At 41.5% G+C, this 27,583-nt stretch overlaps 1 long non-coding RNA gene and 1 other non-coding gene across 2 annotated transcripts in view; both read right to left on the bottom strand.

Annotated features, from left to right (window-relative positions):
• Positions 1-27,543, bottom strand: part of LOC128776508 (uncharacterized) — a 63,846-nt gene extending 36,303 nt beyond the window's left edge. Inside the window, exon 1 of the long non-coding RNA XR_008421583.1 lies at positions 27,233-27,543. This is a non-coding gene — a long non-coding RNA (uncharacterized LOC128776508). The remainder of the gene's footprint in view (positions 1-27,232) is intronic.
• LOC128776835 (small nucleolar RNA U13) lies at positions 27,275-27,378 on the bottom strand. The gene has a single exon (XR_008421995.1). It is a non-coding gene; the product is annotated as a small nucleolar RNA U13 (small nucleolar RNA).
• Positions 27,544-27,583: the final 40 nt, after the last annotated feature.

Raw genomic sequence — 27,583 nt, 5'->3', positions numbered from 1 at the left:
ACGATCTGAACAGATACATCACTAAAGAATATATCGAGACGGCAAATAAGCATTTGAAAAGGTGCTCAACATCCTATGTCATTAGAGAATTGCAAATGAGAACAAAAGTGAGATACCCCTGCACGTGTATTACAATGGCTCGGGTCTGAAACACGAACGCCACTAAATGCTTTGGCGAGGATGCTGAATGACAGGAGTGCTCATTCATTGCTGGTGGGAATGCAACATGGCACAGCCCCTGTGGAAGAAAATTTGACAGTGTTTTACGAAACGCAATACACTCTTACAACACAAACCAGCGATTGTACTTCTTGGCATGTCCCCGAATGAGTTGAAAACTTATATCCACATGAAAAGCTACGCACAGATGTTTTTTAGCAGCTTTGTTCCTAATCACCCTAACTTGGAAGCAACCAAGATGTCCTTTAATAAGGGAATGGATAAATATATTGTGGTATATTCATACAACGGAATATTATTGGACCCTGAAAATAAATGAGCTATCAAGCCACAAAAAAACATGAAGGGACCCTAAGTGCATATTTCTTAGTGAAAGAAGCCAGTCTGAAAGAACTACAGAGTGTATGATTCCAACCATGTGACATTCTGGATAACCAGAACTCTAGAGACAATGAAAAGATCAGTGATTGCCAGAGGCTAATAATCTCATTTGTAATCCAAGAGTTTGCTAGTTAAAACTAGTTGATACGAATTCTCCTTTCTTCAACATTGGCAAAAATTGAAATATGGGTAGTTCCTAGAGTTCCTGAGAGTGTCTTTAGTTTAGACACAGTTGCTCTATATCCAGTTAGAAATCCCCAGGGGCACCTGGGTGGCTTAGTCAGTAAAACATCCAACTCTCCATCTCAGGTCTTGATCTCAGGGTTGTGAGTTCAAGCTCCACGTTGGGCTCCAAGCTGGGTGTGGAGTCCATTAAATAATAATAATTTAAAAATCCCTCCTTCAGGAGAAATCTTCTCTCCTTATGCCTCAGTGGTTAGTTGGGTGAGTGTCCGAATCTTGATTTCAGCTCAGGTCATGATCCCAGGGTCGTGGGATCGGGCCCCAAGTTGGTCTCTGCACTGAACATGGAGTCTGCCTAGCTCTCTCTCTAAAAAAAGAAAAGAAAAGAATTTCCCCAAAGGTGATGGTATGTTTCTAACACTAACACTAGTCACTTATAAATTCTGCCTACTGTTCATAGTTTATGCCCTACTTCCCTGTGTGTCCTAGAGCAGCAACACTCTTAAGCTACTATCTGAAAATCTATAGGCTGCATATAGGCTGACTCTTACAAGCTTTACTCTATTCTTTTTTTTATGTTTATTTATTTTTGAGAGAGAGAGAGACAGAGACAGAGCATGAGTGGGGGAGGGGCAGAGAAGAGGGACACAGAATCTGAAGCAGGCTCCAGGCTCTGAGCTGTCAGCACAGAGCCTGACGTGGGGCTCGATCTCACGAACTGCTGGATCATGACCTCAGGCAAAGTCAGTCAGGTGGTTAACCGACTGAGCCACCCGGGTGCCCCTATTCTATTCTTGGTACTGTAGCTTGAGATACATTCTAGCTCCAAGGGACTCCTATATCTTCTGGACCTTTATTTGGAATCCTGCTCACACACTTCCTAGGTAACCAATGTGTGGGAGTCATGTCTTACTTTTCCCCACCTATCACATTCAAATTCATGGCCAAGAAAATTCTGATTATGCCAACTGACTAAAGTCCCCTTATTTGGGCCCGTTTTCCAAAGTGAAGGATTTTCTTCTAAAAGAATCTAACATCTGGCATAACGTATGCCTCAAAATTTAGCTGAGACCCTCGCGGTCAAGGGCCTGGGTCCTCACAAGTCAGAGTTTAATACAAAGCCACTTCTGATGTTCAGCCCCAAGCCTGCTATTTCCGGAGGCACACATTCAGAGGATTTCCTATGCTGATGGAATACAGAGAAAAGCTAACATTGTTAGATGGTCAGACTATCACGTTTTCCCGATGAGTGAGATTTTTCAGTCTGGAGCGGACGGTCAAGACAAGAAAGCTTATGGAAGAGAAGGTTAGTAGGAAAAAAAAAAAAAACAGTCTCACTGTTAAGACAGGACTGTGTTCGTTGCATTGGTAATTTTTAGTGAAAGTGAAAATGAGGAAGATTTGATACTGAGTCATTGCAAGGAGCGTGGCTATGGATTCCCGTGTAGATCCTGCTCTTTGTAAGACACACTCACGTGATCTCCTTGGCTTCAGTTTTCTTCTCTGTTAAATAGAAATATTAACATTACTCCAAATGATTAAATTATCTTGGTTAAGTGTTTCTATTGCCGTTCACACAACACACCATACATATCTTTCATTTAATGCACGGCATTTCAATTATCTGTTTATGGGCATCTCTCCAGTGCCTGGCGGGAAGTTCAGCAAATCCTAGGTAGTTAGTACAGGTTAGGAGACTTAAAATGAACTGCTAATGTAAGTGAAAGTCCGCTATAAATTGCAAGTTCCGTGAGAAAGAAATCTGAACTATTTTCCTCTGTTCGTTGAAATTATAGTAGCAATGCGTTCTGAATGCAGTAACCTTGTGATTTATATTGCAGATGGCTTATCTTCGAAGACATGAATTTTTTTTATCTCTTAATGGAAATTACAATCCATATTTCAGAGCATTTCACATTCCGCTGTTCAGTGCCAGGGGAAAGCTGTATGTGTAAGGTCAATTTTAAGATACACAGTAAAATGAATTTAGGGCGCTATATAAATCTGTATTTCAAAGGGTAATTATTCCAGAGAACCTATAACCAACTGGATCAGAAGAAGGTACAAGCCTCCATCCTGTAGAGCTAAAGCCACTATTATTTCCAGGGGTTTAGGCCCAACTCTTGAGAAAGCTGGGAATGTTTACCGCTGAATTTCTATTCTGTGGTACCAGTAACTAGAAACCGCTTTCTTCGTGCGCTAGTCCTCTACCAAGGAGTTCATTTATTCCACATTTAGTGCGTGATCTCAAGGGCCAGAAGATGGAACATATGACAGTGGTTTTTTAAAGTCTGGAGCCTGTAGGCACCAGGAGCCATTTTTCAACGTCTGGGATTCTATTTCCTGTAGATTTGGGGTGATGCCCAGAACTGGTTCCAGGGCACGCAATTAATAAAATTTCCCAGCCTCAGAGTTCTTTCAACGAACCTTCTTGAGTTGCCATAGTAACTGAGGGGTTTAGGGGGAGCAGGGTTGAGGAGCTGGTGCCAGATACTGTTTCAGCTCTCAGCCCGGCCAGGACACAGGCAGTCAATTGGCTACCGTCCCAGAGGGCATTTTTGCTCTAGTTGGTATTTTGGCGTTCTGCGGGCTCTTCCAGTGACTTCCTCCTTGGCCTGGGTTCTCTGGGGAGGTTAATGACACAAGTCACAAGTCGAAGCCGCCGCTGCCCTAGTATTGGGTCCTTCCCATGTCCTATTGGTGACTTGATGACAAGTATTTGGCAGGATGTGGGCCCAGTGGAGCCCAGTGGATTCCATGTTGGTTTTTTGGCTGTTGCTATTTCAGGGCTTTCCACAGAACTTTTCCCTACTGTTGACTCTCCAGAGCAAAGGGGAGAGGTGCATAATGAGATAGGAAAAGGCCTGTAAATCTAGCATTTTGGAAGAGATAACTTCACAAAGGAGACTTACTGCTAATCTTCCTGGGTCATTACGGAATCAGAGGACTGAGACCAGGAAAGGGCCTTAGGGATCAGAGGTCCTGACTGATACGTTCAGTGAGCAGCCGGACGAAGCAGGGGCCTTGGACTCCTGGCTCCAGTGAGGCTCCTTTCTGCTCTCGATAAAAAACTTCAGTGCCAATCTCGCTCCAATCAAAGGTAGACAGACAGCATTCTAGAAACACACATCTTTTTAAAAATCTAAATGAGGGGCACCTGGGTGGCTCAGTCGGTTAAGCCTCCGACTTTGGCTCAGGTCATGATCTCGCGGTCGTGAGTTCGAGCCCCGCGTCGGGCTCTGTGCTGACAGCTCAGAGCCTGGAGCCTGTTTCAGATTCTGTGTCTCCCTCTCTCTCTGCCCCTCCCCCGTTCATGCTCTGTCTCTCTCTGTCTCAAAAATAAATAAACGTTAAAAAAAAATTTTTTTTTTAATCTAAATGAAAAATATAAAAACCAGGTACTGTTGACAGTTTCTTGTTTTCTCATATTAAGATGAGACCATTATTTCAGTGGGAAAGAAAAAAGAAAAAAAGATGAAATACCATCCTCAAGCTGGTCCTTGTTCAGTAATTCTGAATCTTCCGAATTCTCAAGGGCATCAATCCACAGCACGCCTGGGAAATAAACAAACTGCAAGGAAAATGTGTCCCTGTTGACTTTTTCTTACTGACCATTTCTCTAAACTGAGCGTTCCAGAGCTCCCTTTAGAACAATTAATGCTGTCTTGTTTCCCTCCAGCTGTAGGACATTTCCCCTTTTTCAAATCCGAAAGCATAATCAGCAAATATGCAATGCTTCCTAATGTTAGGAATAGATGACCTCTGATACTATTGCCCAATTTTATTTAAAACCGTGTGTTTTCTTTTCTCAGAAACTCTTAAGAGTACGGTAGATTTGGAGCTTTGATAAAGGGCTTCAGGATTACCACAGAATTTCACTTTTTCCTACTCTTAAAGATAGTGAAAAAAGTTTAAATAGGTCTAGGTTTGCTAGATTTAACAAATGAGAACAGGACAGCTAGTCAAATTTAATTTCGGTTAAATCATGAATAATTTTTAGGATTAGTATATTTCATGCAATAGTTGGCTTGCACTCATGTCAAAAACTGACTTGTCATCTGACACTAAAATGTAGTTCAGTGCCCTGTATTTAACCCAGCAATCCTATGGAGAGGAAGAGAGGGAGGGAGAGGAGGCAGAGGTGAAGCGGGAGGGGAAGGAGAAGGGAGAGGAGAGTGAACTTCAATGTAACAATATCCTCCAGAAAGAGAGAAAAAAAAGTATCAAATTACAAAAACAGTTCCTTGCACTGTGGCTTGTGCACTTGACAAGACCCAGAAGAGAAACTGTTTTGTTTTTTTCACCAAAGGGGAACTCATATTTGATCACTCTTAACACTTTTGTTCATTTTGTTTCATTCATTCATTCATTCAAAAATGTTTCTAATTTTTTTTAAATGTTTATTTTTGAGAGAGAGAGAGAGAGAGAGAGAGAGAGAGAGAGAGAGAGACAGAACACAAGCAGGGGATGGGCAGAGAGAGAAGGAGACACAGAATCCGAAGCAGGCTCCAGGCTCCGAGCTGTCGGCACAGAGCCCGACGCGGGGCTCAGATCCACCAACTGTGAGATCATGACCTGAGCCAAAGTTGGACGCTTAACCGACTGAGCCACCCAGGCGCCCCAAAACCACTTATTACCTGGGGCTTTATTACCTGGGACTGGGGGGAAGGAAAGGGCCACCCAAATGTGGTTAATTCTCAGCTCCCCCAGAACACCCCCATCCTAAGTTCCAGAAGAAAAATATAAGCCACTCGTTGTAGGTCTTCTGAAGGAGGAAACACTTTCCCTGCCAACTGCAGAAATAGGACTCTTTAGAGAAGAGGACACTCTGGAAATCTACCTTGAAAGAGGGTTCTACATCCAAGCCATTGCCCTGCTAGGTCATTTCTGATCTTTTTTATTTTTTAAATATAATTTATTGTCAAGTTAGCTAACATACAGTGTATACAGTATGCTCCTGGCTTTGGGAGTAGATTCCCATGATTCATCGTTCACATATGACACTGAGTGCTCATCCTAACAAGTGCCCTCCTCAATACCCATTACCCATTCCCTGCCCCCACCCTCACCCCCATCACCCCTCAGTTTGTTCTTTGTATTTAAGAGTTCTTAAGGTTTGCCTCCCTCTCTGTTTGAAACTATTTTTTCTCCTTCCCTTCCCCCACGGTCTTCGGTTAAGTTTCTAAAATTTCACATATGAGTGAAAACATATGATATCTTTCTCTGACTGACTTATTTCACTTGGCATAATACACTCCAGTTCTATCCACGTTGTTGCAAATGGCAAGGCTTCATCCTTTCTCATTGCCAAGTAGTATTGCATTGTATGTATAAACCACAACTTCTTTATCCATTCATCAGTTGATGGACATTTGGGTTCTTTCCATAACTTGGCTATTGTTGAAAGCACTGCTATAGACATTGGGGTACACGTGCCCCTGTGCATCAGCACTCCTGTATCCTCTGGATAATTCCTAGTAGTGCCATTGCCAGGTTGTAGAGTAATTCTATTTTTAATTTTTTGACGAACCTCCACACTGTTTTCCAGAGCGGCTGCACCAGTTTACATTCCCAACAAAAGTGCAAAATGGTTCCCGTTTCGCCACATCCTCGCCAACATCTGTTGTTTCCTGAGTTGTTAATTTTAGTCACTCTCACAGGTGTTATGTGGTATCTCAATGTGGCTTTGATTTGTATTTCCCTGATGATGAGTGATGTTGAGCATCTTTTCAGGTGCTGTTGGCCATCTGGATGTCTTCTTTGGAAAAGTGTCTATTCATGTTTTCTGCCCATTTGTTCACTAGATCATTTGTTTTTCGGGTGTTGAGTTTGGTAAATTCTTTATAGATTTTGGATACTAATCCTTTATCAGATATGTCATTTGCAAATATTTTCTCCCAGTCTGTAGGTTGCCTTTTAGTGTTGTTCATTGTTTCCTTTGCAGTGCAAAAACTTTTTATCTTCATGAGGTCCCAATAGTTCATGTTTGTTTTTATTTCCCTTGCCTTTGGAGATGTGTTGAGTAAGACGTTGCTGCGGCTGAGGTCAAAGAGGTTGTTACCTGTGTTCTGCTCTAGGGTTTTGATGGTTTCCTGTCTCACATTTAGGTCTTTCATCTATTTTGAGTTTATTTTTGTGTATGGTGTAAGAAAGTGGTCCAGGTTCATTCTTCTGCATGTTGCTGTCCAGTTCTCTGGGCACCATTTGCTAAAGAGATGGTCTTTTTTTCCATTCTTAAAAGTTGGCTTCCTAGAGGTCTGCCTTAGGATGGGAATCCTGAAACACACAGCAGCAGTGAAAAACAGAGGGGACTGGCCGCTTTCAAAAGACAGAAGAGTTATCAGGAGAGCAAGTTACAAGATGGTGGCAATTCTGAGGGAAAAGTGGACAGGGAGGGTGGTCTTGATGGGGCAGAGTCGTATTTTGGGAGGACACTGAATGCTGGCTGTGGCTGTTATCAATTTGTTCGGCTCTGGAAACACTATTTTTAAAATGCATCTCTTCTCCAAATTAATATTGTTTGCCTAGATTTAGTCCATAACTTGGTCATTTTCCCATGGGCACACATGTCAACTTTCCAAGTATTGAAAAGCAAGTGGGAAAGCACTGATTAACCTAGTATAATATTTACTATATAATAACATATAATGTTAACAATAATATTAATAATGTTTACTATATGGCTTATAGTAAATAACTGACATATATACTATTTATAGTAAATGTATATATACTATATATAGTAAGATATATAGTAAGATTACATAGTAAGATATTTAGTACTTGTAATATACACTATTATATTTTATGTATTATAACATGAATAGTGAATAAAAGGGAGGGTTTCTTGACATAATATACATATATTACACTATAATATATTATATATCACTATATGTGATATTATTTTATATAATATAAAATTGATGCAAACAGAGCTAACTTCACATAAATAATGTAGTATTAACTCTCAAGTTCATCAGTCCAGTTCTCTTAAATAGAGTTTGTTCTTAGAGAGAATAACTGGTAAATTTCAAATATAGAAGAAAAGAGGAGTCTCATGTAAAAGTGCATATGAATAATTTCTGGGCCTTCTTGCTCTCTCTCTCTTTTAAAGAAAACCAGATCTTTTTATTTTTTATTTTTTTTAACGTTTATTTATTTTTGAGACACACACACACACACACACACACACACACACACGCAGCATGAGCATGGGATGGGTCAGAGAGAAAGGGAGACACAGAATCTGAAACAGGCTCCAGACTCCGAGCTGTCAGCACAGAGCCCGACGCAGGGCCTAAACTCACAAACTGCAAGATCACGACCTGAGCTGAAGTCTGACGCTTAACTGACTGAACCACCCAGGTGCCCCAAAGAAAACCAGATCTCTGTTATTACTCACAAAAACAGTCATTCCCAGTCCTTAAATGACTTAACAGAATCAGGAATTTCACATCTTGTTCATATAAAGATTCAGAAATACCATAGGGGTCTCAATATTGCCAGAGGCTAAAAAGATTGAAAAAAGAATCCTACCTAAGCAATATACAATGATATAGCAATTTTAGCTCAGAAACAGAAAATGTGTGCTAAAAATAAAATAACATAGAGATCAATTCTTAATAATATCCTAAGAGGGGGGATAAAAGGATAATTATCAGATATTACATATTCCAAATAAAAAGATGAAGAAGAATTTGGGAGACCAGGTTATAGTTTAACTCTCTGTGGTTCTTAAACCTACAGGGAAGAAATTGAAGCTCTTCTGAGAAGGACCACAAGCAACAGAAAGGATTGCCGAACTCTCATTTATTTGGGTGACCTAAATCCCCAGACACCATCATCTCTGCGTATAAATGAGGACATGCTAACAGGAATGTCCAAATGACAGTGGCTCTGAGGCTTTGCCAAGAAGGCAGGACCTCACTGACTGGCATTTCCCAGGGGGTGCCTCACTCGTGCTCCCAGCTCATTCCATCAGCTTCATTTTGTAGACAACTTTGCCCTGTTTCACACCTGTGCTGGCCCATGTCCTGTATTTACAGAGATGCCTTGGAGAAGCTCTGCGCTGTACTGTTTGGAACACCCATTGGGAAAATCTGATAATGATGCCCCAGGGTGCCACCTCCCCTGCCCACCCCCACCTTATTCACTATTACGATGCATCATTTTGTCCTTTGTACCTCTGATGATTCAAAGTAGGATTCATGATAGAGCCTTCATATCGCCCTTGTCTCTCTGTCTTTCTTTCTTTTCTTTCTTTCTTTCTTTCTTTCTTTCTTTCTTTCTTTCTTTCTTTCTTTCTGAGAGGGGCAGAGGGAGACAGACAGAGAGAGAGAGAGAGAGAGAGAGAGAGACAGAATACCAAGCATGCTCCACTCTCAGTGCCAAGCTTGATGTGGGGTGGATCCCATGACCATGGGATCATGACCTGAGCCAAAATCAAGAGTTGGGCACTTAACCAACTGAGCCACCCAGACACCCCACATTCCTGTCTTGATCAAGTATCTTTTCTAACACCTAGCCAATTCTTGGCACACATGAGATGTCCAATAAATATTATAATATAAATATATATATAAATATATATTTAAGATGCTTGTCCAAGGTCATCTAAGCAGTGAGCCAGCAGAGCTGGGGTCTGATTTGACACCAATAATCTGCTTTGGGAGTCAGAGCTCTCAACTCCTCTTGAATCACTTCTTTCAAAAATCCCAAGAGGTGGGGCGCCTGGGTGGCTCAGTCAGTTAATCATCTGACTTCTGCTCAGGTCATGATCTCAAGGTTCGTGAGATAGAGCCCCACATCTGGCTCTGCACCAACAGCTCGGAGCCTACTTGGGATTCTCTCTCTGCCTCTCTCTCTGCCCCTCCCCTGCTTGTGTGCATGTGCATGCTCTCCCCCCCGCCCCCCGCCAAAATAAATAAACTTTATTTTTAAAAAGTCCGGTAGGTAGAGGAATCCATCTTCCTCCTCTCTATCCCCTCTCTGCTTCAGGTTCCTTTGGCAGAAATCATACCCTATGAAAACAAATAATAATAATAATAATAATAATTAATATAATTATCAATTATATCATGTAATATATAATATGATATACAATATAATATATTAATATATAATAGAATTATAATTAATATAATTATTAATTATAAATAATGTAATAATAATAATTATTATTATTATAACATCCTATCTTCCTCCCTTACTCTCTTCCTCTCTTCCTTCCTTCCTAAGTTCCATGGAACACCTACACCCACCATGCCAGGCCCATGCCAGGTACCAGAACCACAAAACTGAGAAAAGAACTAGTCCCTTCCACAGAATCACGGTCTGGTAGGAAGAACAGATGGGTCAACATCATTAACAATTTACCCTAAATAAGCAAACCACAATGGAAGCATCTGGTAAACCTCAATGCAGATAATGCTGGCAGAAAGAGACAGAGGCCAGCAGAAAACCGAGTTCATGAAAAAATTAGGAAAAAAAAAAAGTCTAGTCCAAGTCAAGACTGACTCCCGGCTCCTGAGGCTGCCACTGCGAAGTGCTCTACAGCTCACAGGTAGGGAATAAATAGCTGCCAGATATTCCTAAGGAATAAGGAAAAAGAAAGCAGCAAAATTGCTAGGTTTCAAGTAAATCTCATCAGGTTTTACGGAGAGGACCAGAAGAGAGGAGAATGGATCACATAAGCAAATAACTGAAGGGGAGAACATTTAGCATTACACTAAGCAGGGTAATGTATCATTTTCTGGAGGAATTTTTTTAAGGGCAAAATTCAAGATTCTATTTTGGTCTGGTATTTCTTTAGTGGCATTTGTTTTGTGCATGGGTTTATGGTTTAAGAAAGGCCACATGATACATGTAAGAGGAGTCCCTTAGTGGGATGGTAAAAGGGGAAATGCACTATCCTTACCAGAGGTCAAACCAAGGCCTGGGAAACACTTGTCGGTGGGGAGGGAAGGAGGGGGGCAGGGAATGAAAGTCCCACTTCTCACTGCCATGTTTCATTAAGGGGAGGCACTATAACATTATAAAGCAAGGTGTTTGAAATGCCACATTAGGGTCACTTTACAATTTATTGGCTGTGTAACCATGGGGCAGTTATATAAGCTTTCAAAGTCTTAATTTTTATCATCTGTAAAATAGAAACGATAGTACCTCCTTCATAAGTGTTTACTTGCTTGTTGGTTTGTTTTGTAATGATTAAATGAGATTTTGCCTATACGTAGACCTCTTGGTTCTGGATCTATAGTACCGCGAGCTATCCTTGGTTGTGGTGGTGATGGTGGTAGGGAAAGGGGTGGTTCTTTACTATTTATTTCCACTGCAGCTCTCTATTTCAATAAGTATAATAATTCACTCAAACTAAAAAAAAAAAAAGAAAAAGAAAAAGAAAAAAAAGAATTCATAATCTGGGACCCTTTAGACATAAGTGCATTCTCAAATGCCCCTTTAAGTCAAAATGCCAACCCATATATCTGTCTTTGGCAAGATTTGTGGCAGTTGCTTTTCCATAAAGTTGATTTAAAGGCTTTGGCGACATGGTCCAAATATCTCCAATCTCTTCTTAATAAGGTTAGGCACTATATTTAAACCCTCACTGAATCCATTGATGTTTTCTGCTTGTCGGAATAAGGCTTACTTAATGTTGTCTGCCTGTAAGTACATATGAAACATTGGTTTTCAGCTCTGGGACTGCTAACTCGAGAATGTGAAGTTCTGTCCCTCAGTAAGTGGATGAACTACAATCACAAGTTTCTAAGAACTACCAAGGCAGGGAGAGGGTATACTTGCCGTTGGGTGTTCACACCACCTGGAATGTTCCAAGCAGTAGCTCGGTTCCCCCATCCCTACTGGGACACTGGTGGCCTTGCGCCCCACACTCCCTCCCTTAAGCCACCTAGAAAGAGTTGCAGTGGCTACCGCCATCTTGGTCTGAAGGGTCGTGCCAGGATATCAACTGCAGCATCTAATTACGACTACATCAACGTCCCTGAAATTACTTCAACCCAAACCGTACTGACAGGAAGGTGGAATCCAAGAATAATCCAGATTTGAGCAAAGAAACCAGGAAGAGGGTCGACATTTTGGAGAATTCAGTATCAGGGCTTCCTACACAAGGAAGTAGCAAATTTCTTAGCGAGCAAATGCTATTAACATTCTCCTTAAATTCGACGCTTTAACTCGACACGACACAGAGCGTTTGGCATGGGCTGCATTTCCTGTCACAATTTATTTTGGAGTTAGAAAATGTTCTTGACTCAAAAACTAACTGAAAGCCCACTTCTCTGCTGTCATAAATAAAATCATCTCGCCCATCTCAGTAGGACTTGGGGCCTATCCAAGAGCTGCCCACAAACTAGAGAGAGATGAATAACTTTTGAAAAGGGAGAATACGCGCTGTAGAAGGAAGGACTGAGGGTACAGCTTTCTCCAAAGGATTTGGAGAAAGTGGCTGGAGGCACAAGATGGCCTCCGAGTTCTCTGACAGACTCTTCCTTCCCATTTCAACCTCCTTGGAGGGTCAAGTCACAATGTGGACGACCTCGTGGGGTAAATAAAGCAATTTGGTTGTCTCTGTAAGTGCCAAAGCCCTTCTTGTGGATTACTGAAGGCAGGAGGCACCTCTTAGGCTTCAGAGACCCACCCAGCAGGATGGTTAACACTGAGCTTCCTGGCAGAGTTCTTAGAACACAGGAGACTCTCAGTAAATGCTTGACTGATGAAGTATCACATCTGCTGTTGTTAAATGCGATTTCTGCATCTTTCTTATTCATCTGTCAGCTTTTATCACTGTTGAAGCATCTCTTCAAAGGCCATTAAACTTTCCTCAACTTCATTATTTCATGGCCAAGTTTCTCATGGAGCCACTGGCACTATCTCTGGCGCCTCATGATAGTCCTATTTACACCATATACCACACTATGCTGTATCGGCCTTTTGCCCAGCTCGGCTAGCCTTCAGCCAGGGAGGGGGGACTCAGTCTTGTTTATCATTTTCACCCAGTGCCTCGTGTAGTAGACATCATTTCGGAAGTGTTCTGTAAATAGCTATTCCATAAACAAAGTCTTATACCCAAAGTTAAAGCTTTGTGTTTCTGCAGCATTTAAACTGATATCTATCAATTAGAAGAGTCCTGAGGGGGGGGGGGAAGGTTGTTTTCACCATGAATCAAAACTGGATTGTGCAATCTGCATGAAACAAACCACGTCTGAATGCTTACCTTTACCTTCTATTGTGTGCTATTCTCCTTCCTGCTAATTTTGCTGCCAGAAGTCCAGGTGGAGAGCAAAACACTTTAATTATGTCTCCTTGGTAAAAATGTAAAACAAAAACCATAATTTTTAAGCACACTTTTTTTCTTCAGGTGCTGTTTTGTTTTGCTGTATTTTGTTTAATGGGTGCTATTTCCTCTTTAAAAGTCAAGTCTAGAGCGCCTTGGGCTTTATGGTACAAGAATACAAAATATCTTTCTTCAACATTTTGGCAAATATTTGTTGAGTTCCTATTATTGTAGGACACCGTTCCAGGAGCTAATGAGAGAGATGGAAAGATGGACAAAATCGCTGCTCTAACTGAGCTTAAATTCTAGTGAGGGGGAAATAAGCAATAAGCAAATACACAAGCAAATGTCATGAAATAGTCAGTGTTGTAAAGAAAATAAAATACGTGTATGTCCAAAGTGCAAAGCTTGCACAGAACTACTCTGGAATGGGTGGTCAGGGAAGGGCAATCTAGAAAGGTGACATTTAATCTGAGACCTGAAAGAGCCACAGGAGTCAACCCTGAACCAGGGTTGTCCCCGGGCAGAGAGAATTGACAGGAGATCCCAAGGTGGGAACATGCATGTTCCAAGGAACAGGAGATCATCTTCTGCTGGCCTGCAGGCTCTTCCTAGGTAAGTGCCATAGACCAAATGTTTGTGTCAAAATTCACATGTGGAAATCCTAACCCCCAATGTGAAGATATCAGGAAGTGGAACCTTTGGGAGGTGATCAGGTTATGAGGATTGAGTGCTGTTATAAAAGAGACCCCAGAGAGCCTTCTAGCCCCTTCCACTCTGTGAGGACACAACCAGAAAATGGGCCGTCTAGGAACCAGAAAACAGGCCCTCCCCAGTCACAGTCTGCTAGCATCTTGCTTTTGGATTTTTCCAGCCTTTAGAAATAAGTGTCTGCTGTTTACAAGCCACCTAGTCTATGGTGTTCGGCTAGAACAGATTAGACAGATTAATCTGCTGTACTGATTAGGACAGTAACCACATGGAGCTGACTGCCAGGGCTAGCTCTGGGTTTTCTTTCCTTTTTTTTTTTATTTTTATTTTTATTTTTTTTTCAATATATGAAATTTATTGTCAAATCGGTTTCCATACAACACCCAGTGCTCATCCCAAAAGGTGCCCTCCTCAATACCCATCACCCACCCTCCCTCCCTCCCACCCCCCATCAACCCTCAGTTTGTTCTCAGTTTTTAACAGTCTCTTATGCTTTGGCTCTCTCCCACTCTAACCTCTTTTTTTTTTTTTTTTTCCTTCCCCCCCATGGGTTTCTGTTAAGTTTCTCAGGATCCACATAAGAGTGAAACCATATGGTATCTGTCTTTCTCTGTATGGCTTATTTCACTTAGCATCACACTCTCCAGTTCCATCCACGTTGCTACAAAGGGCCATATTTCGTTCTTTCTCATTGCCATGTAGTACTCCATTGTGTATATAAACCACAATTTCTTTATCCATTCATCAGTGGATGGACATTTTGGCTCTTTCCATAATTTGGCTATTGTTGAGAGTGCTGCTATAAACATTGGGGTACAAGTGCCCCAATGCATCAGTACTCCTGTATCCCTTGGGTAAATTCCTAGCAGTGCTATTGCTGGGTCATAGGGTAGGTCTATTTTTTATTTTCTGAGGAACCTCCACACTGCTTTCCAGAGCGGCTGCACCAGTTTGCATTCCCACCAACAGTGCAAGAGGGTTCCCGTTTCTCCACATCCTCTCCAGCATCTATAGTCTCCTGATTTGTTCATTTTGGCCACTCTGACTGGCGTGAGGTGATATCTGAGTGTGGTTTTGATTTGTATTTCCCTGATGAGGAGCGACGTTGAGCATCTTTTCATGTGCCTGTTGGCCATCTGGATGTCTAGCTCTGTGTTTTCAAGAGACCTTGGCTTCACCAAAGGCACTGTAACAAAATCCACTGAACAAATCCACATTGCACATCTCCGTTTAGGCAGCCAATGGCATAAACCAAACTTATGATCCCCCTGAGATCATCAGATCATCAACAACCTTTACAATCTTTCTGTTCCTGGAACTTGAAGACTGGAATAACCATCTTCCTTACTTCTATGTGTGCTTTGTACAAACACACCACACACACACACACACACACACAGTTTCAGAAGGGCATGATCTTCTTTGAGGATCCTGACCACATTTCTGTTACTTTTTTGTTTATGCTGCACAATTTAGCAGTAGAGAGGCCAAGCAGCCCCGGAACTCTCTGTCCTTGCCTTCCTTTTCCACACATGCACACAGCCTGCTCTACATATTTATATTAACCCCTTCACATCTGATCCAGTTTGTCCAACCAGTTTGTCTCACAAGTGGATTTTCCTGGGAGGCAGTGGCTGGTCTGTGGCCCCAAAGATGAGCGGAGGAGGCTTACTCACCCTGTACCACCCCTCAAAGAAATGCAGAACCACCGGACTTTAGCATCACTAAGCAGGTAGGGTTTTGCTTCCCACCCATGGGACTCGCCTACAAAGGCTACGGAGGGCTTTTGCCTTAAAATTGCATCCTCAGTAGTTTATCAACATGTTTAAATTGCGAAGAACTGTTGGTGGTGCTTTCCCTTGTTTTCTCATTTCATCTTTGCAGCAATCCTAGAGGCAGGTGCTACTCTTGCCTTGTAGAAGAGGGAAGGGCGGCCCAGGGAGGGTCTGCAAAATTACTTCTGGTCACACAGCCCATCACTTCCCGTTTGAGCTGGGATCTGAACTGAGAGCTCAAGAAATCCGCTTTTCTTTGCTTCGGGGTGCTGCCCAGGCTCATGGCAGCCTTGTCTGGGCTCTCTTGTGGGCCCTGCTTTCTTCTCCCCAGGGGCTTGGCCATTTGGTTCCTGGGTTTGTTGATGGGATTTTGCTTGCTCTGAAACTGCTGTAATTTGGTTCCTGAGGAATCACTTGAATCACTGAAAACATACAATAGGTGGCAAGACAGTGAGAGGTGGTGGAGGTGGAGGTGGGCAGGAATGGAGAGAGAAAGAAGAAGAAAAGGAAAGCTCACATTTATGGAGCTCCTGCTACATCCCAGATATTGTGCATGGCTCTTTACAAGTAAGGGATCGCCTTAAAATTCTCCACCTCCCAGCCCCAGCCCTTGCCTCATAGTGTTACACTGATTCCCCAGGAATCTAAGGTCTGCTGTCCCATGGAAAATCCCAAAAATCCCAACTACTAACTGGAAACAGCAGCCACTCAATGATTTATTTTTATTTTTATTTTTTTAAGTGCCTCAGATTAGAAGTCCCTGGGAAAACAGACTTGCTGCTCTTGGGCACCTCTCTGTGGCCACCGCAAGAACATTCCAGAAAAACCATTAAAATGCATTGCTGAGCTGCTCAAAGGAACAATAAACCCTTGGCTTTCTTCTTGTCTGTCCTTTCTGCTTCCTGTTACTTGAAGACTATAAATGGTTAACAGAAATGTGCTTCTTAACTATTAGTGACTGTCCTCCAACATAAATATATGCTGAGAGGCTTTGAAATCATAAGAGGTCTGAGCCACAGGCCGCTCTGCCAGTCAGCTGCTCTCTGCACCTCAGTTTCTTTGTCTGTAAATTGGGACCAACAATACCTACCCTTGCGGGGTGTTGTGGAGACAGATGAAATGATGCATGTCCAAGTATCCAACTCCTTCAGTGGTTAATAAATGTTAGTTCCTTTCCTTTCCTTCTTTACTCTCTACACAGCATGATTTCCATAGGCAAGTCTGACATTGAACACTCTCAGATGAGAATAAATGCTGCTTTTTTTCTAAGCTCTGGCCTGAGTCTAAGGGAACAGCAAGCACATTTCTAGGAAAACCAAAAAAAAAAAAAAAAAAAAAACCAAACAAAAACAAAAAAAGGGGGGGCTGGAGAAGTAGTCTGTGCAAACTGGGTTAGCTGCAGGGGACTTTCAGAGAGAGAGGTGATCCCAGATGAAAGAGCTGAGTGAAAGGAAGTGTTTATGGCATGCCCTTTTGGGCAGGCCTTCAACAAAGGGTCCTGCCTAGAGCATTCTGAGCTGGCTGCTGACCGGGGCTTCCCTCTCCCCGCCTCAGCGAGCAGGTCCCCTGCTGGGGCAGCCATGTTTGAGGGCCTTTCATGTGCTTGCCTCAGCAGGAGAGGCAGCTCTCTGCTGAAAGGGCCAAACACAAAGGAGAAGGTCCTTATTCTCTTGTGTTTATTTTGTTGACTGCTGCAGCAAAACTCTACCTGTGGCTACCTTTCACAACAGAGTTCCTTCCTGCTTTTAGCTGCAGGAATATTTCCAAAGCAGACACTAGCACATGCTATTGCCCAAAGCACATATTTGCATGGCTCTAAAGGAACTAGAGGAGGACACCAGCCTCCCAAGAAGCCATAAGAGGGAAAACTAGGACCAGATTTGTTCTCCTGTCTGGTAGGGAGGGAGAGAAGGAGCCCTCAGGGAGGGAGAGCCCTCTGTGTGTCCCCAACCCCTCTGCCTTTACCTTTGCCATCTCCTTGAAAAAGAGCATGGCCTTTGGGTACAGTAAGGCCTGGGTTTGGATTCTGCCTTGTTATTTGTGGGCTCTGAGACCCGGGAGAAACCACTAACCCTTGGCTGGGTTTCAGTTGCCACATCTGTGAAAGAAAGCCCTTGACTTTGTGAGAAGAAAGTACAACAAATGCAAAAACCTTGCAGAGTTAATAGAACATAAAAGATGCTCAATTGGTTATTTTTTTTAATTAGTGGGGGAATGATATTAAAAAATCGCTTCCTAGAAAATGCATACGCTTGTGGTGTATTAATATAAAACATGTTTAAAGCAATTAATAAGAAGCACATATGCATTAAAAATATATTGAAGAACGAACCCAAAAATGTTGATTAATTCTGGGTCACAGAGTCTAAGGCAATTTTTATTGCTTCATTTCTAGTTACCTATATTTTCTCATTTTTCAGCAATGAACATGTATTGCTTCTACAATAAAAAGAAGAGAGAGCTGAAGCTATATATGAATCTTAATAGTCCAGAAAAATGTTCATGATACTTTATTGTAAACAAAAGCTTGCTTATGCATAATACGATACTCTGATACTTGTAGATAACACATCGAAATTGCAGTGAGGATGTAGACTAAAACACTTATAATCTCTGTGTGAGGTAATTGTAGGTGCTTTTAATTTTCTCTTTTTTTACGCCACGTTTCCTACATTTTTATATTAGCTCTTAAAGCCCTGAAAGGAGAACAATTAAATTGTTTTAAGAGCATACAAAAAGAAAACAGACATTATTGACAGGAAATAAACATCTTGTACGTATATAAAATAAGTTAATAGAAAAAGATATATGGGTCGCTAAGCCTGCAGCAACAATGGCGAATAAACAGCATATTCAATATCCTGTGATATCCCCAAATCACCTTGTGTCTGGCCTCAATGCCTTTGCTCACATGCTTTTTCTGCCCAGAATTCTTTCCCCTCTGTGCATTCCCTCAGTACCATGTACGTAAGTCTCTGGAAAAGGCTACAGCATTTTACTTGCACTGCTTTGTTCACATAACCATCTCCCCTCCTAAACTGTAGGAACCAAGTCTCATGTACCTCTTTATCGTAACACCTAGCAAAGTGACTAAAACATAATATGTGCTCAATAAATGCTGTACAAGTAAACACATTTCTTAATGTGAATCCTGTCTCATATCTACTTTAAGGTCTATTGATCTCAATGCCTGCCAGTCTTAAAAATCTGGCTATTGGGAAATTTTAGGCCAAAATTACAGTTGTAAGTCTCGACAATTCTACTATTTCAAGTTCTTTCAGGATCAATCTTCAAAGGGGATTGTTATCTCTGCTTTTGTTTATGTTAGGTTATTCATTAGTGTTTTCTAATTTTGGGTTATGAGCTCATCTTTAGCTAATTCATTGTTGCAGAGTTGTTTGAATTGGGAAGCAGTTGTATTCCTATATATTGAATTTTTTATCTGCTATTTAGAAGCACCGGGGGTATTTAAAATGATGGATTTTGGTATTACCAGCTTGGAGCTTCCTGAACTAAGCAGGAATTTTACATTGATTCCCTCTAAACTTGTGACAGGACAAACCTTTAGTTCAATGTCTTTGTTCTTTCCCCATCCAGAGGCCAGACAGATATACCTTCCTTTATGCCAAGGAAGGATGCCTTTATGTTTATATATTTTTGTTTTGTTTTTTTTCCTCTTTAACACACCAGTTAAAGGCTACAACTTCCTCATGAAGATCCAAGAACTTACTTCCTATCCCTTCCTGTCTATAAGATGTCACTTTCTTGCTTACAAAGTTACCAATCACCCTTACAGCTTCTGTACTTGTAGCTCAAACTCACTATTCTAGTTTTCAGTATTTCTTCATTTCAATTGTTATTCTTTTTGCAGATTTGCAATGAAAACTGTTTTCGTTTAATCCTGTACAATTTTGGGGTATTTCATACTGGGAAAATATTTGGGCTTTCTAATCTACCATAATACATATTACTAGAAAATAGAAGTGATAACTTATTATTAAGATTACATTTCGACCCAATAGCTGAGGTTGCTTAACCTAGTTGAATACTTAGGAAATGAGATTTGAAGCTTCTATCAAAAGTGTTTTATTTACACCTATGCTGGTAATGAAAGATACTTCAAGAAATATAGGCTTCATTTTCCATTTTGTAGAAAACGAACTGAAGAAAAACTTATAAATACTCACATGGAAAAGTAATTTCTAAATTCTTCTGGCTCAACACCCAGAGTATTTATGTCTTGTAGCACTATTTCTGGGACATTTATCCTTGACTTTTTCCTTTCTTTCAGTCTACTCGGCCAATTTGTCAGCAAATCCCAATGGCCTTCTCTTCTAATTGATTTTGAATCTGGAATTTTACACTCCCACTGCTAACACCATAATCTAAGCTACCATCCCCACAAGCCTCACTACAGAACCTTCTGGTTGATCACCATTTCTAGTCTTACCCTATACTGTCTATTCTCAACATAGCCAAACAAGATAGATGACATCAAACCTGTGAGCTATATTCTCCCGTTTAGGGCTTCCCCTAATATTTCCATAAAATGCAAAGTCCTTTCCGTTGTCTATGTGACTGGCTCCTGGCCTCCTCTCTGGTTAGAGAAAGAGGGGTCCAGCTATTGTGTAACTAGAGTTGAGAGGAAGGAAAGAATATTGTTGGCTAGTTATCAGAAATACTTCTTGGAGAAAATAGTCAAAGGAGTGCTGTTCAGTTCAGACTGGCCTTGTGTGGATACCCATTTGTTTTACAATGATTGTTTCACAATGGGGGCATTGAACTCCCTTACCCTTGCCCCACTGTGGACTGCACCAGCAAACAATCACAATAATCTCTTGACCTTGCTTTTTGTTGCACTGCCCTAAGGGTAGTCCAAGGAGCGTGCACATCTTCCATATGCCCACTAAACTAAATATATGACCATCTTCAAGTAATGAACCACAAGGTTTGGACATCACTATCCCTTCTATCTGTCAATGGCAGCTGGAAAAACTGATTGGCCTTCTAAAACAGCTAAACTTTGTTCTAATATTGAGTCTCTGGTGTGTGCTAATGCTTTAGGATCAAAGTGGTTTATTGTTATAGAGCTAACTTGGAAAAAGAGATTTCCCTTTGAAATTAGAGAAGCAATTTCTTCTGTCGCCACCACTGTGCTGATAGAGATCATGATGCAGGGCTTGAACTCCCGAACCAAACCGCGAGATCATGACTTGACTCGAAGTCGGATGCTCAACCGACAGAAACACCCAGGTGCCCCCAAAACAGTATGTTTAGCTTAACATCACAGAGAGCAGAAGAGGATGTAGGAGAGTCAAATGTACCAAGTTCAGTGACATCAAAGCTAAGTATTAAAATTGAAGTCATATAGTTAAGAATTCAGAAACTGAATTATTTAATACCAAGCGAAATAAAACAAGAGGAACAGAGAGTGGGGTGTTTGAAGCCATGTTTTCAAATGCTAGTTAGCATTTTAAACTATTCCATGGATGTCCTTAGCAATAAGAAAGGGCTGGGCCAGTCCTAATGGCTTACCTATGTTAGGGAGTAACCTCACGAGACCCCTCTTCTGACTCTTCCTAGCCCTTGCTGGTCCCCATGAAATATTTCTAAAGCATCTGCTCTGCTCTGTTTGGGAATTATTCTAGATGTTTCCTGCCCTTGACACTCAAACTTTTCTCTCTGTTGGCAGCTGGTTTTACAATCTTCATTCTTTTCCTTGGATAGAGACTAGCCCTGCAAATTGACCACCTAGATAAGTCTGCTTTCTTTTTTTCCCCTCCAAAAGTGTCTGCATGTGGGGTTAGCTTAATATTTTTTAATCAAGATTTATTTAGTCAAACACATTAGTCTTATACACAGAGTAAATTCAACCCTTGGTATCACAGATAAATGTTGAGTTCCAATGATCTCCAATTGTGGGACTTCAGAGTAAAACCCTTACTCAAATTCATGTTATGGGTGTTTTTCCATGGCAACAAATGAAATACAAATCTTATACTACCTAGAAATTAAAGAAAAGGAAACAGTTTACTCATGAAATTTACTATAAAGTAAACTACACTTCTAAAACACTATCTTAAGAATTATATTTCTATCCAATTTCCATCTGAGTATGATCACTTGACCGTAGCAGTGAAACCACATGAAAGAAAATTCAAAATTACTTTAGAGGAGAAACAAAAAATTGGCAGTGTTTCTGAATCAACAGAAGAGATTTGTGAAGTAGCAATGACACATGTAGACTCCCTAGAAATCAAATTAGGAGGATATAATTTAGTAGCAGGATTCACATTTATATAAATGTACATTTATAAAACACTACCCTAAGATTTAGAATTCTTTCAGACTACCACTAGAGCTATTGTATAATCACTTTGAAAATAGCAATAAAACCAAGGGAGAAAAAGAAATCAAAATTACTGTACCAAGTCCAAGAAGAAAGACAAAAAAAAATTCTTTGGTTGTTCTGGATTATTCAAATGGGTTTGTTAACAATAAGAAAAACATTAAAACAAAAGCATACTTACAAATAGAATCAAAAGAAAGCAATTTATAAGATTGACATTTAAATCATCTACAAGTATAAAACATTACCCTAAAAATTATAATCCTACCAAGCTTCCAGTGAGCCAAAAGACAGCCTTCATTTTTACTTGGCACTTTTTAAAAAAAATTTTAATGTTTATTTATTTTTGAGAGAGAGAGAGAGAGAGAGAGAATGAATGAGTGGGGGAAGGGCAGAGAGGGAGGGAGACAAAGAAACTCAAGCAGGCTCCAGGCTCTGAGCAGTCAGCACAGAGCCTGATGTGGGGCTCAAACCCACAAACCATCAGATCATGACCTGAGCCTAAGTCAGACGCTTAATTGACTGAGCCACCCAGGTGCCCCTTTACCTGGCACTTTCTTAAACTGTAGATTCTGGGATCCGTTAGTTAGTTTCACAAACTAGTTGCAATAACGCCAGGTTATTGCAAGCAGCTCAGAATAATATGGTATGGCAACCTTGGCCTGGCCTTAATCTGCTTCTCCTGAGGATGGGATCATTCCTGACACGAATGGTCCCATCCTCTGTCCGCCCCCTGCCTCTCCCCCTCCCCTGTTCTCACTCTCTCTCAAATATAAATAAATGTTAAAAAATTTTAAACATACTGTTTTTGACTCCAACAAGAAAATTCTTTGTTAGGTTCTTCCTGGGGAAGCCTACTTTTTTCTGACTGCCCACTTCCTTACTCAATACCCTTAAATCCAGGTTAAACATTCATTATGTCCTTTATTCTTTTCAGGTTAGGTGGGCTCCTCATGAAATAAACGATCCTGTTATGACTACTGCTTGGATCATTTTCATTCTTGGTTAATTATTATGATTTCTTGATGACAAAGATTGTAGGACTACCATCAACACTTCATGGTAGAAAAAAACACTACTTTATATTGTATATAACATTTCATCTGATTTCTAAAGAGGAGTAGAGGAGACTTGGTGTCCAACAGCCTCTAGGCTGGGTCCACTACATGATCCATGAGCCGGAATCAAATATTCTTCTCTTTAGACGACGTCTTCCAAAAGAGCAACCAAAATGAAGTATATCTGGGGATCGTCGATTAGATCTCTTTCAAATGTAATGTATATGTGTATATAAGGTAGTACTCAGTGAATACTTGAAAAATGTGCAAATCGTTCTTCCATACCTGTGCATCAGCTGTATTCTTCACAGCAACAGAGCTCAGTTAAATGCAACTGCAAGTAGGTTACTGTAAGGTATTCAAGATAAATTGCTTCTAGTCAGTTTTCCTCTTAATATAAGTGCCTGTTTGATTTTGCCTGTTATTTTTGTTAAAGTTTGTATGTTGCATTTAAAAAAATTTCATATTATATATTTCATATTATATACATTTCGTGTTATATATAATATTTCATATTATATACATTTCATGTTATATATAATATTTTGTATTCAAAAATGAAGGCTGTCTTTTGGCTCACTGGAAGCTTGGTAGGATTGTAATTTTTAGGGTAAGGTTTTATAATTTTAGGTATTTTCCCAATTTATAGAAAACAGGATCTGACACTGCAGTTGGTTGAGATGTCTTTAAAAGCTCTTAATTTCTATCAGTTCTCCCTCCACCCCATTTCTTCCATGTGAGTTATTTCTTGAAGAGACTTCTTTAAGTTGTGGAACTTCCCATATCCTTGTTTGGCTGATGATACCATCGTAGTCTCTTTTCGTCTGTTTGTCTGCCATATTTCTTGCCATTTATCTGGTAGTTAGATTTAGGAGTTTGATTAGATGAAGTTTCAATTTTTGTGCAAGACTGTTTCATATATGCTGTGTACTTCCTATTGCACATGGTATCTGTGTGTCTCACTCTTCGTGATGCTGTTAAGATAAATCAGTGGGTTCAGGTTTTTTAGCTCCATCCAGCCATTTTGTCTCCCACTTACATTCCACCTCATACTTTTTAAATTTTTTATTTGTAAGTAATCTCCATGCCCAGCATGGGGCTCGAACTCACAACCCTGAGATCAGGAGCCACATGTGGCACCCACAGAGCCAGCCAGGCGGCCCCTACCTCATACTTTTAATAGCCATGCTGTTCAGCCATTGCTGCCTTGTCCCCGTGCTTCATTAGGAGTTGTGAAGAGTGAATCTCTAATTCTAACCTTTCTGTTGCATTTATTATCTTTTCAAACTATTTGGGTACCCTGAAATAACAGCAGAATAGAGACTTGATTTTTTCCTCTTATTTACCAGTTTTCCAAATAAAGAGTTAGTTCCTTAGGTGATACAAGGCTGAGCAATGAGGGATTTAAAAAAATATTACTACATATTCATGGATTTCTACAGATATGTTAAGATCAAATCAGTCATTATTCTTTCTTGAGCCCAAACTATTCCATCTTTAGCCAAAGGGTGCCCCTTTCTATTTGCTCTTGGGTTCTTTTGACAAAACCTCAGTAGTATTTGATAGCTACCTTGCTTTCTGGCCTAACAAAATGTCACAGGCTCATCTTACACAATCCCTGCCCTGGTTCTGAAATCAGTCATTTCCTAAAGGGGTCTCTGTTCCTCTTCAGTGGGCAATGGCATTTAGATGACCCATTTGGACACTAGGGCTGCTCATAGCCAAGAGATTGCCATTGCTTCTTGGCCTTCTCAGTGGACACAGCCTGCATACATGCATTTTGTAGAAAGAGAAAATTTAATCATGAATTCATACTACCATTGCCAATTTAAATTTTCCATTCTACAACTTATCCCTAACATCATTGATTTTGAAACCTGTACCTTTTCATCTCTCACTGAAGACCTTGATTTCCAACAATATCAATTCAATTATTTACTATTTTATTTATACATATATATATAATACAAATACACGCAATAGCATGTAAATAACAAGACTAGTATTATTACTAACAAATAGTGTTATTAAATGCAGCTTGATTTCTTGGCCATTTTTTTTTATCCTTAAGATGTGTCACACTAAGATTATGTAGTCAAAATAATGAGTTTTAAAGTCAGTTTCTTATTTTTCCATGCAGTTATGTCAGTAACTCCTGATATACTTTGATTTATGGCTTTTTTTGTCCTTTTGCAAAATGCTTTGCTATTCTCTTTTAAAACTGTAGCATGTAAACCATTTACATGATTCCAAAGTCAAACTATAAAACACAATATATGAAAATAAGTCTAGCCCTTATTTCCATCTCTTACATCCTGTTCTTCTTATATGCAACCATTTTTATTAGTTTGTGATTTATACTTCCATTGCTTCTTTTTTAAAATGTAAGCAAAGCACACATCTTTCTTCGAAGGAAGGCAGCGTATACAGGGTCCCAGTCTTGCTTTTTTCACTTAATGTATCCTGGAGTCTGGTGGCCTTCCACAGAGATGGTCTTCATTCTTTTGTAAAGCTTCACAGAACTGCATTCTGTAGATATACCGTGGTTTATTCAGCCAGTCTTCTGTGGATAGACACATGAGCTCAACAAACGTTTACTGCATGGCTAAATTGTGCCAGGCCCTGGGGATAAAGACGTGGTCTCTGGCCTCAGGAAACTCAGAGTGAAGAGGGGGAGGTCTCTGCAATACAGGTAACTTTGCTCACAAGGGAGGGAGATCTTGGATCCACTTAGCACAAGCAGTGGGTAGAACAGGGAAAAGAGGCTGACACACAGGAGGGACACAGTAACAGTCTATTGACTGGCATCTTGCTCCCACACGGGCCTTAATATGGGAGAATCCCCTTGGGATGAACTAGTTTTTGTCAATGTTTGAAATTACTTAGAAAATCATGAGAGCCACCGATTGGTCGGAGAAGGCAAGGCCAAATGAAAGACGCAAAGAGGAAGGTTCCTAACCACAAAATTCCCTCAAAAGAGGAAACGTAAATTAATACATAAGCTGTGGTTTAACAATTAAAAGCTACTGCCTGTAGAGAATGTAACACTCCCCAGAGCTTGCCCTAAGCTGTTGACACACACATATATAACTTCTTTATTTTTCATAACAATCCTAACAAGTAGGGACTATCATTTCTCACATTTTACCGTTAAAGAAATTAAGGCACAGAGAGGTTACTGGACTTTTTCTCCAAGGTCACACAGCGAGCGAACAAGGAAAGGAGCAAGGAAGACATCGCAGATAGGACACCCGCAAGTAGTGCCCTCTCCCAGGTGGGACCAAAGTCCTCTAAGTCTCTCTGGATCCGAACCACTCCCTGGGGAGGAGAACCTCCCTCCCTCCGTCCCTGCAAACATACACCCCACGATCGGAAAACCCCACAGGGTTGTCTCTGGATTCTCTGGGGTGGGGGTGAGGGAGAAGGAATCCCAAAGGCAGGCGGCGACCTTCTGGGTGCGTGGCGGAGGCGCGGGGCTGCTAGCCGAGGCTCCCCCTCCGAGAAGCAGCCAAGCCTGCTCTCCGACCCCTTCCGGTGTGCGACGCCCATTTCTTCGCGCTGCCGCTCCCGCCTTGGCACCAATCAAGTCTGCTTCCCGGGCTCCTACGATGCGGGGGAAACTACAGGAAGTCACGAACAAACTCCCGGGGACAGCCAGGCACCGTTAACCGCCGCTGGGGAGCCCAGGTCACTTGGGCACAATTCTACCCTCTGGGAACCCGCAGCTAGGGGACAAGCAGTGCCGACGCAACATGACACGGCGAGACAGGACACGTTCTCACACTGGGCCATGGTTGCCCAACCCGCCCCGCCTGTCTAAGCCGAACCAATGACCGCTAGGTGGTTGTGGGCCCCCTGCTCGAACCTGCAGATTGTCGAGGCCCGCTGGCTCGCTCCCGGCGCCGCCTGCCGCCCAGACCCAGTACTGCGCGCGGCCACACCGCAGCACAGGGCGCTCACACTCGAGAGGCGCCGCCTGCCGTCCAGAGCCCAGTACTGCGCGTGGCCACAGCGCAGCGCAGGGGGCTCACACTCGAGAGCCGGCCCCCGGCGCGACCGCGCCGGCCGAACCACCCATCTTGCTGGAAGGCCCCCCGCGTCGGGGTGGGGGTGGTCAGACTTCAGAAGTGCATCCTCGCCGGACACTGGCAACTGACTCCCCGCAACCCACGGGTAGCCATTTAAAAACTCCGGCTCCCGGCTACTAACACCTCGTATGGAACCAAAAAGCTAGGGCTCGAATCCAACTAGAAAATCAGCGTGACAACCTGCAAACAGAACACCGACGGATATAAAAAACACTAACTTTTTGCATCACTCGAAGAGTAAAAGGATCCTCCCAAGTTCACGTCAGACGGGTAATGTGCCAGCGTCGTAACAAGGTTTAAGGGTGGCACATGTCACACAACGGCGTGAACACCCAATCATCACGCTTATGAACTACAAAAGGATCAGGCCACGCTTCCTGTTAAGGAGTACCGAGGATGTCCCACTGACTTTACAGAAAGGGTGACATACATAGTACTTATACACTCAGTCTCAACCGTAAAATCCTGTACACTTTTAAGACATTATCGATGTTCTTCTTTTGTTCCTACCTTACTAAATGAAAACAGAAACAAAACTAGCAAGAGGATCTATCTATGCAAATTTTTCG

Source organism: Panthera pardus, unplaced genomic scaffold (assembly GCF_024362965.1).
Source record: "Panthera pardus isolate Hobbes unplaced genomic scaffold, ASM2436296v1 HiC_scaffold_13, whole genome shotgun sequence".
NCBI lineage: Eukaryota > Metazoa > Chordata > Mammalia > Carnivora > Felidae > Panthera > Panthera pardus.
Note: the sequence above shows the minus strand (reverse complement) of the source record. Positions and strands in the feature narration are given on the sequence as shown.